This window comes from Sorghum bicolor, chromosome 10 (assembly GCF_000003195.3).
Source record: "Sorghum bicolor cultivar BTx623 chromosome 10, Sorghum_bicolor_NCBIv3, whole genome shotgun sequence".
NCBI lineage: Eukaryota > Viridiplantae > Streptophyta > Magnoliopsida > Poales > Poaceae > Sorghum > Sorghum bicolor.
Window position 1 is genome coordinate 10,661,076 of NC_012879.2, and position 15,086 is coordinate 10,676,161.

Here is a 15,086-nt window from a genome sequence, read left to right on the forward strand (position 1 = left end):
TCTGTTCCAAGATTTTCGCTCGGGACTTTATTCGTGTGCGGCCAGGAGCGTCGAGGAGGGCAGCGCAAATCCAACGAGGGGTGCGGTGCGGCGCGCGGTGCGGATCCCGCCATGAGGGGAGCGGCGAGGCGAGCTCGCATGGATCTGGCCATGAGGGCAGCAGCGCGGCCAGGCCAAGGGGCGCGGCACGGATCCTCCGCCGACGTCGCCAAACCCTAGCCAAGAGGCTACGCTGTAGCGAACTCCGATGGCGTCGTCCGTGCTGCGCCATCGTCGAGGCCCTAGCCAAGAGGATTTGGTGCCCTCCGCCGCCGTCGAGGCACTACGACTCTGACAGCGTCGTCCGTGCTGCGCCTCGGCTTCCTCACCTCGCGAAGATGGCTCCTGGTCGGAAATCGACGACCCAGCCCTCAACTCGACGTGAACCAGCAGGTGACGACTTCCCCATCTCATGGCGCTATAGGTTTCTTAGGATCTATGTTGATTTAGGAGTAGGCTCGTACAGCCGTATAAATAGTCTAGACTTCTTGTTTGGCCTATGTCCCATGCTCGTGATCAATTTCAATCTAAGGTTCCTGCTTGTGATTAGCACATAACTCTATTTACAAGGAAACATGTCAAAGTCTTTAAATTGTGCTTGATAGGTCAGAACTGAAACTACTACTGGTTCTTCAGATTGTAGAACAGAGTCTATTTTATCTTTTGTTTCTCTCGTATTCAGATAGTGGTACATTCAATTTTGAAATACTGATAGCTTTCTAAATCTGCATTTTTTTAGTGTATCAATCCTGAAAGCTACCTGAATATGCAATTGTATGATTTCTGAAAGTACCAGTTTTAGAATTTTATTTGGTGTTCATGTGGCTAATAGTGATGGTAGAAAATCAATTCATAAAACAATGGATGTGCCTTATTTACTCAAATAGGATAATTATAATTAGCACAGAACCTAGTGGCATGTGAATTTGTAAGTTGTTCAGCCTTTTCTGCAATATGGCATGTGAACCTAGTGCACTTGAAACAAGTCCACACCCATGTTACACTAGTACATTGGCACACTATACAGGCGGTTGGTAACATATTTCTACAGACGTTTTTTGGATCCGCCTGCGCTGGAGGTCAGTAGAAATCATCCATTTCCACATGCGGTCGCTTGAGAGCCGCCAGTAGAAATCTTTTACACAGGCGGCTCTCTTAGGGAACCGCCTGTGTAAATGTTCATAAGAGAGCCGCCTGTGTAAACCTATTAAAATATGTATTATTTATTTATTTTTTAATTTATCTATTTATTTATTTATTATTTTATTGTTATTATTTAAATATATTGATATTGGTTGGTCTTCTAACATAGCAACATGTAATTTAAATACTTCATCTCATACATACATTTGTATACATCAAAGTTTGGTGCTCAAAGACATAAAGTTAATTACAAGAGTATATCCATCATCACACATCATATATATATACACATCAAAGTTTGTTTCTGTCCTCTAATAACCCTCTTTAGTAAGTTTGAGCTTACTAATCTCTGTTATCACTCGGAACTGTGGCCTGGATAATTGGCTTTCATCATCATGATATTTGCCTTCACGTGGAATGACATGCTTCATGATGAACGAGCAGATGTCCTCAACTATGTTGTCTAAAGCATGTTCGTGCATGCGCTCCGCCGTCTCTTGCTTATATACCTGCAAAGAAAGTTTATAAACATTATATATTTTATGACTTCCAACTTTAATAGACTATTACTTATATTACCTTGTCAGAGTTCCTTGCATATCGTCCGTTTTCTCTCATGTTCTCGCACACGTAGTAGCCACAGAGGACAGATAACGGTGGTTGCTTCATGCACTGTATAACAATATACAAGAGAGTGGTTATTTAATTATAGTTGCAACTGTGGTCATATGTGTATGATTTGTATACATAATAGTTGCAACATGTAGTCTTTATTTGTCTTATACCTACTTGCACCACACTTGGGATAGCTGTCCAAGTCTCTATAATCATCGCCTCGATATAGGATACAATGATTTGTACAAGCGTGGATTTTCTCAACACCCATTGTGAGTGGGCTGATTAGTTTCTTTGCATAATATGTGTTAGCAGGCACTTTGTTATCCTTAGGAAGCATGTCTGCGATAATGCTTAAGAACGCATCAAAGCGAGCATCACAAAGACCATATCTAGCTTTGCACACCAACAATTTTAGCACAGACCGCAGCGTCGTGAACTCTTTGGTGCAACCCTTGGACTCATCATACAAAGGCTCTTCTGCTGCCTTCATTAGGGCCTCCATACCTTTCATGAAGAACACTGATGGATCTTCCGCATGACGACGCAACATTGCCTCTAGAAATTCTGCATCTTCCGCAGCCATGTTAGTTTCGGTGCCATCTTCATTTCCTCCAATAAAACCATGATCAGGAACATTTGGCACAACATGTTCAGTGGCTAGACCATCGGTATTAGGTTGTCGTGTCTCGTGTACGAACTCAAACCCGTCAACAATTCCAGTTGTATAAGGCGCAGAGCTACCCTCTCCATGCTTTGTCCAAATCAAGTAATCTTTCATAAATCCTCGACGGACCAGATGAGTAAGGATTTGTTGAATGTCATTAGATACAACAAGATTTCTACAATCCATGCATGGACAATGTATGTGCGTCTTTCTTGTTCTTGAAGCATGGTTTTGAGCAGCATCAATAAACCTCTGGACCTCAGTTATGTATGATGGATCTAGTCTTGATAAATTATACATCCAAAATGACCTCTCCATCACTACCTGTAAAACACCATTCATATGATCTAAGGGTTTACAAAGGATTTATCTAGGGTTTATTAGCTAGGGTTTATGGTTAAGCTTGAGATTAAAGGAAAAAACCTAAGTTACATAATTAAAAAATAATCTAAGTATAGCATAACTATATAAATACATCATTCATTAAAAATAGATAGATGATGTGGAAGGTGATAATAAAAAACCTAACTACCATATAATTAAAAAAATCCACAATTATCTCTCTACATAAATATACAAAGAACACACCATTGGTTTAATCTTGTAAAAACTAGCTAAATTGAGAAGCAAACATGTTGAGAGGCATTATCCAACCATATTAAGCAACCCCATCTAACCATATCAACAAATAAAGACAAGAAGCTAGCTATTCTTCTCTCTCACTCATAAAACATACATACATGTTGATAAATAAATTGAAAAATTTATAAAGAGAGAGAGATAAATTAGAAAACCTAAGTATAGCATAACTATATAAATACAACATTCATTATAAATAGATAGATGATGTGGAAGGTGAAAATAAAAAACCTAATTATCATATAACTAAAAAAATCAACAATTATCTCTCTACATAAATATACAAGAACACACCATTGGTTTAATCTTGTAAAAACTAGCTAAATTGAGAAGCAAACATGTTGAGAGACATTATCCAACCATATTAAACAACCCCATCTAACCATATCAACAAATCAAGACAAAAAGCTAGCTATTCTTCTCTCTCACTCATGGTGAAACCCTAGATCCAAAAAGTGGCTCAAATTGAGCTAGAATGGTCAAATTGAGGCAATAGTGACATAAACTAACCTCTTTTAGCAACCTCCTTCCTAGAAATGAAGATCAAAACCTCCGCCCTTATATTTTGAGAAATCTGGAACTCCAAAATCGCCCCCAATGGAAGGTGGGTGCTAGATACTGTGTTCTGGTCGGAGAGGAAGAAGGGGTATTTATATAGAGATAACACAGGCGGTTGCTTAAGCCATCCGCCTGTGATAAACTGTTTCCACAGGCGGCCGAAAATCTCTGACACCGCCCGATTTGTACCACAGCCGCGTCGTAACTGGAACCGCCTGTGGTATAAAAAGGGAGCGCCAGCTATGAGCCTCTTTCTACTAGTGTTATGCTCCTTGTACTAAATCTGCACTTTGTCGACACTTGTGTGTACTGTTTCTTGCTCGCTATTGTTGCACACTCCTAGAACATCATTTGATTTTTATTTAATGACATGTTCATGCTCTCCTCCAGAGTCAATTCACCATTGATATGGATGCTGATCTAGTGAAAAAGTCATATTTTGATCTTCTCAAAAAAGGACAAAGGTAGATGAGATATAGGCTGAAGAAGCAATACTTTGATGGCTTACCCGCAAACCAAGTTAGAACAACTTCACCGCTGAGCACTATGACTGACTTGGAGTGGAAACAGCTCGTGGACAAGTGGTCTACCCCAAAGCACAAGGTATAATTCCTTAATATCTTTCACAAATGTTGCCTTACAGAATATGGAATGGATGTCCACCAATATTTGTCTTCCTATAGGAAAAATGGTAACTTACTGCATGACACACCGATAAGGTTCTGGACACATGCATAATATTTCTGGACACATAGATAGAGTTTTTGATAGATACATAATATTTTGGGACACATGGGTTTTGGATAGATGTATAATACTTCTGTTTGTGATATTTACAAACTTGCTGCTATCCATTTAATAACTAGAAGTTGTGCAAACTTAAATGGCTATATTTAACACTCTTGTTCACACTTAATAACTACCAGCTGTCCAGACTTAATCGTTTAATAAGTAGCAGCTGTCCACACAATAATTTAATAACTAGCAGCTATCCACATAGAATCAAAGAACACCTGCAAAGGATAAGTGGTTTGGCAACTTAATCCTTTATATCAAGCTATTGTCCATATGATATCTAGGTGAGTGTCCATTTAATTACTAGCAGCTTTTGCAACATTCTTCATCTTTCACACTAGAGATGTTCTTCTGTTAATATGTAGCACAAGAGGATAAAAGGAATTTTTAGCTGCTACTATTCATTTAACTCTTCACATGCTTTCAATAATTTACTTCTTTGTGAGCTGCAGCAGGACATTTCTGTGTTGCTAGCCATCGTGCTGCTACTGCTGTCCTGTTGTTGGCACTCTCGTGTTGGTGCGTTGCTGCTCCGCTGCTGCTGGTCATGTGATGTGCTGGATGTAGCTGATGTTCTGAAGACAGATTCTTGATGTAGCCCATGTTCTGCAGACATTTGAGATTCTAGATGTGTAGCCTATGTTCTGTAGTCATTTGTGCTTTTGGTGTTGTATTGCAGTTTGAAACCTATATCAAATGCCTACGATATTTTAATTAATTGTGGAGATTGCTTATTTGATTCTAGTTGTGTGGGCTGAATATATTTGTGGGTTGGATGTTGTATGGGCCAATTTGTGGGTTGAATTGTATTCTGGGCTGGAATAAACATGATTGTATTGATGGGCCAGGTTATATGGGATGAAATAAAGGCTGGTCCCAATTCTATTGGTTGGAAACAAATGGGCTTGAATTTTTCAAGCTAGAAAAATAGGCTAAAATTCGTGGGCTAAAAATTATGGGCTGAAATTCATGGGCTTAGAAAAAAATATAGGCTAAGGGCCTATTTGGATTGGAGGAATTATAAAGGAATTTCAAAGAAATGCATTCTTATGGAAAGTTTCTCAAGATTGCTGTTTGGAATGGAGGAAAGATGTATCCCATCCAAAGGAAAGGATTCCTATCATGTATAAAACATAGGGAAAAAAGCATCCACCCAAACTCAAGGGAAATCTTATGGCTTGCTTGGTCACTGTGGGATAAGGGACAGGAGGAACGAACCTCTGCGCGATTACATCCGACGATTCTCGGATATGCGCCTCAAAATCCCGAAGATTTCTCATGACGAGGCCATCTCAGCCTTCATCAAGGGCCTGCGATTCCACGAAGCGCTGAGGAACAAGCTGTTGCGTAAACGTCCAACAACGGTAGCAGAGCTCCTCGCCACGGCTAAAAATTACGCCGATGCCGACGACGCAGAAAAACTAATCCGAGACGATGCGAGAGGTCCCGACCAGCCTCCCCGGCGAGATGACGGTCGTGGTCGCTACGACAGCAGAAATCACCGCCGCTCCGACAACCGCGATCACCGAGAGGGTTGGGATCGGCGGCGCGACGACTTCAGAGGAAAACGCCCCCGCGACTACGACCACGAAGTAAATACGGTCAAACGTCCCAATGGACGACGGGACTACCAAGAAGACTACAACAAAACGTTGAAGGGACCATGCCAACTACACCCAAAGTCCAATCATACCATGGAAGAGTGCCGCGTCCTCAAAAGTATCTATACACGGCGGGCCGCCCAAGACGACTCCGCCAAGAAAAATAACAAGCGCGACGGGCACGACCACGAAGATGAGGATGAGGACCAAGATAGGGACCCCCGACACCAATACGTCAGCCCCACTGACGTGGTCCACTCCATTTTCGGAGGCAAGGTCTCCACTGAGTCCAAGCGAGAAAGAAAGTTGTTAAAGAGAGCCTGCCTCAACATAGACAGCACGGACGGGCTGATCGCAGATCCGAAATTTCCCACGTGGTCCCACAGGGAGATCTCGTTCAGCAGGAAGGACCAGTGGGCTGCTATCCCAGAGCCGGGTCGTTTCCCACTGATTCTTGACCCCTGCATCAACAGCATCAGATTCGAGCGCGTGCTCGTGGACGGGGGAAGCTCCATCGACATCCTCTTCCGCAACAGCCTGCCCGCCCTCAAGATATCACCGGCACAACTAAAACCTTACGACGCCCAATTCTGGGGGGTTTTGCCAGGTCAAAGTTCGGTGCCCCTCGGACAGATAACATTGCCTGTCCAATTCGGCACACCCGATCACTTCCGGACGGAGTTCATCAACTTCGTAGTCGCGGATTTCGACGGAACCTATCACGCCATACTGGGCCGCCCATCGCTGACAAAGTTCATGGCAGTCCCGCATTACTCATACCTAGTCCTTAAGATGCCCACGGAGAAGGGTGTCCTAACCGTCAGAGGCAACGTCTACACTGCGTACACCTGCGAAGAAGAAAGCTTCAAGATCACCGAGGCAATCGACCTCTCAATCCGCATGGCGGAAACAGCAAACCAAGCCGCACAGCTGCCTCCCGACCAGCTCCGATTACCTGAGTAGGAGACAGCCAGAAAGAACTCGAAATCCAAGGAGTACAAAGAAGTGCAGCTGGTCGAAGGCAACCCCGAGAAGACAGCCCTCATCGGGGCTAACCTGGATCCAAAATAGGAAGACGCGCTCGTCAGGTTTCTAAGGGACAACGTGAGCGTTTTCGCATGGAAACCCGCAGACATGCCCGGTGTCCCACGAAACCTGATCGAGCACTCCTTAAATGTCTCGAAGACCGCAAGACCAATCAAGCAAAAACTGCGACGGTTCGCTCGTGACAAAAAGGAGGCTATTAGGACAGAAATAACACGGCTTCTAGCAGCCGGATTCATAAAAGAAGTGTATCACCCCGATTGGCTCGCCAATCCGGTTCTTGTACGCAAAAAGAATAATGAATGGAGAATGTGCGTTGATTACACCGATCTCAACAAACACTGTCCTAAAGATCCTTTTGGTCTTCCTCGCATCGACGAGGTGGTCGACTCAACGGCCGGATGCGAACTCCTCTCCTTTCTAGATTGCTACTCTGGTTATCACCAGATCTCGCTAAAGGAAGAAGATCAGATCAAAACATCCTTCATCACACCCTTCGGCGCATACTGCTACACTACCATGTCTTTCGGACTTAAAAACGCCGGGGCCACTTATCAAAGGGCCATCCAGCAATGCCTCCACGACGAGATTCGCGATGACCTCGTCGAGGCCTATGTGGACGACGTGGTCGTAAAAACAAGAGACGCGAGCACCCTAATCGACAACTTAGACCGAACCTTCAAGGCACTCAATAGGTACAAGTGGAAGCTCAACCCCAAGAAATGCATTTTCGGCGTTCCTTCCGGTCTACTGCTCGGCAACATCGTCAGTCGCGACGGCATACGACCAAACCCTTCAAAAGTCAAAGCCATACTCGACATGCGACCACCGAAGAACGTCAAGGATATTCAGAAGCTAACCGGATGCATGGCCGCCCTCAGTCGTTTCATCTCAAGGCTGGGAGAAAAAAGCCTCCCTTTCTTCAAACTATTGAAAGCGTCAGAAAAATTTTCTTGGACAGAGGAAGCCGACGCTGCGTTCACTCAGCTTAAGACCTTCCTCACTTCACCACCTGTCCTCACAGCGCCTCAGCCCAATGAAGACCTACTCCTTTACATTGCTGCAACCGACAGGGTTGTTTCCACGGCAATAGTGGTCGAGCGAGATGAACCAGGTCACGTCTTCAAGGTCCAGAGACCCGTTTACTTCATAAGCGAAGTCTTAAACGAGTCCAAGGCCAGGTACCCACAAATACAGAAGCTTATATACGCCATCCTGATAACGTCAAGAAAGCTGAAGCACTACTTCAACGGCCATCGAGTCCTGGTGACAACCAGCTTCCCTCTCGGGGACATCCTGCGCAATAAAGACGCCAATGGCAGAATCGTGAAATGGGCAATGGAATTATGTCCATTTTCCCTGGAGTTCCAGAGTCGCACCACTGTCAAGTCTCAAGCCCTGGTCGATTTCATTGCCGAATGGACGGATCTCAACGAGCCTTCCGTTCCCGATGTCTCAGACCACTGGTCAATGTTCTTTGACGGGTCCTTGAACATCAACGGTGCAGGCGCTGGGATATTGTTCGTATCACCCAACAAGGACAAACTCCGTTACGTCCTTCGGATCCTTTTTCCGGCGTCAAACAACGTCGCCGAATACGAAGCATGCTTGCATGGCATACGACTAGCCGTTGAACTGGGGGTCAAGCGCCTCTATGTCTATGGCGACTCCGCTTTGGTCATCAACCAGCTCAACAAGGAGTGGGACGCAACCCACGAGAAGATGGATCTCTACTGCAAAGAAATTCGCAAATGGGAAACTAACTTCTATGGCATAGAGTACATCCACGTGGTCCGGGATAAGAACCAAGCAGCAGATGCGTTGTCAAAGTTAGGCTCATCTCGGGCCCAAATCCCGCGGGGTATTTTCGTCCAGGACATCCATGAGCCGAGCGTAAGCTCCCCCCTGGTCGACAAGCAACCCACCGAGGCAATGCTCATAGATGACGCCACTCCGACAACCGGTGGGCGCGACTGGCGTACCCCGTTCATCAAATACATATCAGACGGGACAGGCTTTCAGGACAAAACAGAGAACGAGCGCCTCATCCGACGATCAAAGAACTACATCCTGGTCGACGGAAAACTCATGCGGAAAAACGCAAGCTCCGAAGTACTGCTCAAGTGCATACCCCAAGATGATGGTATCAAGCTCTTGGAGGACATACACGCTGGATCCTGCGGCAATCACGCCGCATCTAGAACGCTGGTCGGAAAGGCTTTCCGAGCAGGTTTTTATTGGCCAACCGCGGTCGGCGACGCAGAAAAACTGGTTCGGCATTGCGAAGGATGTCAGTTTTTCGCTAAGAGGACCCACGTACCTGCCCATGAAATTCAAACCATCCCGTCGTCTTGGCCCTTTGCTTGCTGGGGGCTTGACATGATCGGACCATTTAAACCAGCCCCGGGCAATTTCAAGTTTGTCTTCGTGTTAATCGACAAGTTCTCCAAGTGGATTGAATACATGCCCCTGGTCAAGGCAACCTCCGAGAAGGCTGTGGAGTTCCTCAATCAAATCATACACAGATTCGGCATCCCGAACAGCATAATCACCGACCTGGGCACTCAGTTTACTGGCACCACTTTTTGGGATTTCTGCGATGACAGAGGCATAGTCATAAAATATGTGTCAGTGGCACATCCACGTGCCAACGGTCAAGTCGAACGTGCTAACGGAATGATCGTTGACGCCCTAAAGAAAAGGTTGTACACCGAAAACGACAGAGCACCCGGTCGATGGATGAAAGAATTGCCGGCAGTGGTCTGGGGCCTCCGAACTCAGACCAGTCGAAACACAGGGGTGTCTCCCTACTTCATGGTGTACGGTGCAGAGGCGGTCCTGCCGTCTGACATACACTTCGGATCTCCTAGAATCGAGCACTTCGACCAGGCGACCGCCGACAACGCCAGAGAACTCGAAATCAATTGCATGGAGGAAAAGCGTTTAGTTTCATGTCTCCGAACAGCAAAATATCTCGCGGCAGTCAGGCGATACCACAACAGGAACGTCAAGGACCGTTCCTTCGTGGTCGGCGATCTGGTGCTTCGATGGAAAACAAGCCAGGAGGGAATGCACAAGCTATCCACTCCCTGGGAAGGACCCTTCGTGGTGACCGAGGTCACACGACCTACGTCCTACAGATTGGCATACCCAGACGGAACACGAGTGCCTAACTCTTGGCACATCGACAAACTGCGACGTTTCTATCCATAAAGTTTTAATGACTTTCTTTTGTAAGTATCTTATAATTTTTGATAATGAAATTCTCTATTTTTTGCCTATACTTTGTCACACACAGCACTTGGCAAAACTCCTGCAATGGATGCTCTTAGCGACAACCAAGACAAATACGGTGACACGTCACTCAGATATTCTTACAGCGCTCAAAACAACAGTCATGACAAAAAGCAAACTTTATTACAAACTTTACATACAAAGTTTACAATAAATACCCTGACGGGCAGACACTAGTCTATTCCTACAGACTACTTTATTGGCCTAGCTGCTCGGGCTAATCACCCGCCTGGCCCTGCTGCCCGGACGAAGGGGTCGGGGCCACCGGCGCCTGGCTGGTCGAGACCGCAGGCGTCGACCGCCCATCTCCCGCAACGGACGCGCCCGACAACTCCCTGGCCGACCTATCTGAACTCGGCTGGTCTGGAGGAGTGGCCGTTCCGCACAGATTGATGTCGCCGATCACTGTCGACGACAAGTCCAGCAGACTACCCCGAAGCTCGTCCGCTTCCTGTGGGCCGACTTCCTTCGGGTACCCCTTCTCCAGCCTGCTCAAGTCGACCAGGGGGTAGTGGGCGCGCACCATGCTGAGGACGTGCGCGTCGGCAAACTCCCCGGCGTCCTTCACAAACTGCTGGAGCCAGTCCCACGCCCGTTGCGCCTTCTCGACCGGGGTCAACTGCGGCGCGCGGGGCTGGCTCTCCGGGAGCTCGGGACTGATCAGGTCTAGGACCGGGGACACTCCTTTCCAGATCCTGCAACAGTTGACCTTCCAGGAGTCCCGGTCCTTGATCAGATCATCCAGGTGCTTTTTGGCGTTCACCTTGAGCACTGCAAACGAAACGAAGCGTTATTTTCGGCATACCAAACAAACAAAGGGGCAGGCAGCAACCAACAAGGCGGCACCCATTACCAGATAGCTCCCGGTCTTTTCGACCCAATTCCTCTCCTGCTCGCCGCCCGGACTCCAGCGCACCGGCGAGCTGTTGGCTGAGCTGCTCCTTCTCTTGTCGGAGGCGCGCCACCTCCTCCTCCAAGTCTGCGTGAATCATAAACTGGTCAGCAAAGCAAACTATACAAGTACGCAAAGCTGCTCGGAGCGTGTGACTAACCTTCTTGCAGCCGGTACTGGTCGGCCAAACGACGAGTGAGGTCGAGACGACGCTCCTTTTCGGCACTCATCTCGGCCACCTTCTCCCCGACCTCCGACCGCAACCGGTCTACCTCCACGGCAAGGGCCTTGTTCTCGGCCATGACGCCTTCTATCTGGTCAAAGCACCGTTTCCGGTACTTCGCCGTTTTCATTGCGCCCTACAAAGCAAGCATATAACGACCATGCAAGACAAGGCATAGAATGTACAGCAGTACAAAAAGCCGCTTACCTTGACTTCGTCGACGAGGCGCTTGGCCGCGCGCTCCACCCTGGCGGCCTCTTCGGTCTCGGCGAGCTCCTCATGCCCGATAAAGTGATCCCCGCGTTGGCGCCACACATACACGTGTTGGCGGCCATCACGGGGACGACCCTCAATCTCTTCCACCTCATCATCGGAGGCCGCCCGGGTTTCCTCCTCCTGTGCTGCGTCACCCCCGGTGGTGGTCCCAGGTATTACTGGCCCTTGGACCAGACCTGGGGAGCCCGCAGCCGAAGAGGCTCCTGCTCGGGGCGGCGTGGGGACTTCACTCCCCCCGGCAGGAGGAGCGGTCGGAGATCTTCCCTTCTCTGAGGAGTCAGTTGGGGGAGCCTCTCCAGCCCTGGTCGGGCTGCTTGTCGTAGTCGGTGCCGCGCTCGGGAGCCCCTCGGTGCTCCCAGGCGCGACTGCAGCATTTGGCTGCTCTGTGGTCTGGGGGGCCGCATCCCCAGAACCGCGGGCAGGCTCGCCCGTTCCCTGGCTGGCAGTTTGGCCGGGGTCGACATCCGATGCCGCACTACAGGAACAAAAGTTAAATTTCAAAAAAAAAAGTCAAAGAGGAGTCCAAAATACGTAAGTCGAACACTTACAGGTCTGACCGACGGTGGGTCGCGGTGAACCTCCTCCTCGCCCGGCCGGTCGGCACCTGTGCCCCCATCTCTACAGCTTGCGGGGCAGCGGCGCCGCTGGCCACTCGATCAGTGGCGACCGGCGCATTGTCTGGGCGGCTCCGAGGCCGTCGGACCAACGACGGCGCAGCCTCCTCGTCGTCGTCGTCGTCGACGATCCGCACGAGCCGACGACGCTTCGGTGCTTGGCTGCTCTCTGCCGGTAGATCTGCCGGCAGCTCCGGTGTCGGCAAGGGATCTGCCGGCAATGGCCTTTTCCCCGCTACCCTCTCCTCGGAGGTCGGGACGGGGCGGGCTTGGTCTTCCTCACTGCTGGTGTAATGAGTACACCGAGCAGCGTCCTCCTCTGGCGGGACCTCTCCTGCAGGATTTTACATCCCCGGTGCCAGTGATACATACACTGTGCACCGGTCGACATCGCCGATCTGCAAAAGCAACAGAGATGAGTCAACTGCAGACGATATACGAATGCTAAAACAGAATCTGCTACATACCTTTGGTGCTGGTCGTCCTAACTTGAAGGCTTGCACCCGATCACTGCCACGGATGAAGCCCCCATCCGCGAAGTTAAACAGCTCGTTCAACAGCTGTTGTACCTCCGCCTTCTCCAAGATCTCCGGCCGCATCCTGGTCGGGTCCGCGCTTCCGGCATACTCGTACGCCGAGTGCACCCTCTTCTGGCAGGGCATCACCCGGCGGCAAATGAAGTTGCCGACCACGCCAAGCCCGTCCAGGCGCGACCAGTCGATCAGCTTCATGAGATCCGCTACTGGACCGTCGAACTCCGGGCGGTCGGTCCAGCTCGTCCTCCTCTCAGGAATGTATCCCACGTCGCAGAACGTGGAGCTGCCCGGTTCCTCCCTGATGTAGAACCACTTCCTATACCATTCGGACAAGGAAGTGTTCCATGGGCAGTGCAGGTAGCGATTCTTCATTCCATCACGAAGGTTGAGGTATACTCCACCTGCAACCTTGGAGCCTCCAACTGCTCCCTTCTTCCTCAAGCAGAAAAGATACCGAAAAAGATCGAAGTGCGGCTCTATGCCAACATAGGCCTCGCACAGGTGAATAAAGGTGGAAATGAGGAGAATTGAGTTCGGGTGCAGATTGCAAATCCCGATCTCATAATACAAAAGAAGACCTTGAAGAAAAGGATGAACAGGAACACCAAAACCCCTCTTAATGAAATCTTCAAATACGACGATCTCACCGGCGCGAGGGTCGGGGTAGCTCTCCCCCTCCGGTGCCCTCCAGCCGCCGAGCTCCGGGCCGTGCAGAAGCCCCAAATCGACGAGGTCACCAAGAGATTTTGTGGTGCTGCGAGACTTCTTCCACTCCTTGGCCATCAGTTCGGCCCTCTTCCTGGAGTCGCTCTTCGCCATTAGAGGTGCGAATGTGGGCTTGAGTTAGGAAGATGCAGGAGATTGGAGGAGATGAGAGCGGAAGGTTTGAAGGCAATGGCAGGGTAAGCGGTACAGGCGGAACCATTAGGCTCTTATAGCCCGCAACTCCACCTCTCCCACTTCCTGTATTCTCGGGAAGTGGGCAGGCCATGCGGCGGACGCGGCGTTTCGGTTTACAATGATTATAGACAATTAATGCGGCGGAGTTTTCGTACCAATTGATGGTTTCCTTTTCTCAAACCATGCAAAGGGCGGCTGTACAGTTGTCAGGCGCAACTTTTCATGCATCCGTCTGACACCCCGTCAGGAGGCCTCGTCACGTCAACTTTAACTGGAAAGATCTTTTCAAAAATAAGAAGACACATACGCCAGTGAGTCAACAATCCGGGGACTGCACCGACCACCGAGCACTAGACGCTCGGGGACTGGTCGCCCAGTCTATCAGCTCGGAACTTCAAGGACTGCACCGACCACCGAGCACTCGACGCTCGGGGACTGGTCGCCCAGTCTATCAGCTCAAAGCTTTAAAGCATGCACCGACCACCGAGCACTCGACGCTCGGGGACTGGTCGTACGGTATAGCAACATATAATTCCAAGGAGCACACTTAGTGCTTGGGGACTGGTCGATTGGTCTCTTCAATTGCAGACGAGCATGACATGCTCGGGGACTGGTAAATTCACTTTTGACCTTGCTACAAGGCTCATACTTCGCCTTCCAGCAAGCTCGGGGACTACATCGGTACGATGCATCTAGCGATGCATCTCAGTCTCAAAACTACTTTGGGGAATTTTCTTTTGACCCTGGCACCACGTGCCTACGTCACCTACTACCAGGCTCGGGGACTAAGTGGGCACACCTCACCTAGCGGTGAATTTGCTTGCTTTTTTGATGTTTATACCTTTCAAAAAGGTAAAGTGGGCACACTTCACCAGGAAAGAAATTTTTTTTAAGAGCACCATGCATTCTTCGAACAACCTGCTTCTTCGATGTCAATGTTGATCAACTGTCTTTTGAGTTGGTCAAAATACCGTTGCAACTGTTCGGGCGACTTTCCTGCTTATTGAAGACGTCAAGCCACACTGATCGAAGAAGCTCAAGACGGCGTGTTACATCACAATACATGGTGCTCGGGGACTAGCTGTGGGGGTATAAACCCCTATACCCTTACGGCTAGACTTCGGCCAGGAGGCTTGGTCCATTACGAGACGAGTTCAAGGCTTGATCCGACAACCTGGAGTTTTGTACAAGGAAACAAGATGTGGAGATCAAGCAGGATTCTAGTCGGTTAGAATAGGAATTGATATCAA

General features: G+C 48.7%; 1 long non-coding RNA gene across 1 annotated transcript; it reads left to right on the top strand.

Moving 5' to 3' along the window:
- Positions 43-5,247, top strand: LOC110430907. The gene is made up of 3 exons (XR_002448342.1): positions 43-432; positions 4,052-4,264; positions 4,909-5,247. It is a non-coding gene; the product is annotated as an uncharacterized LOC110430907 (long non-coding RNA).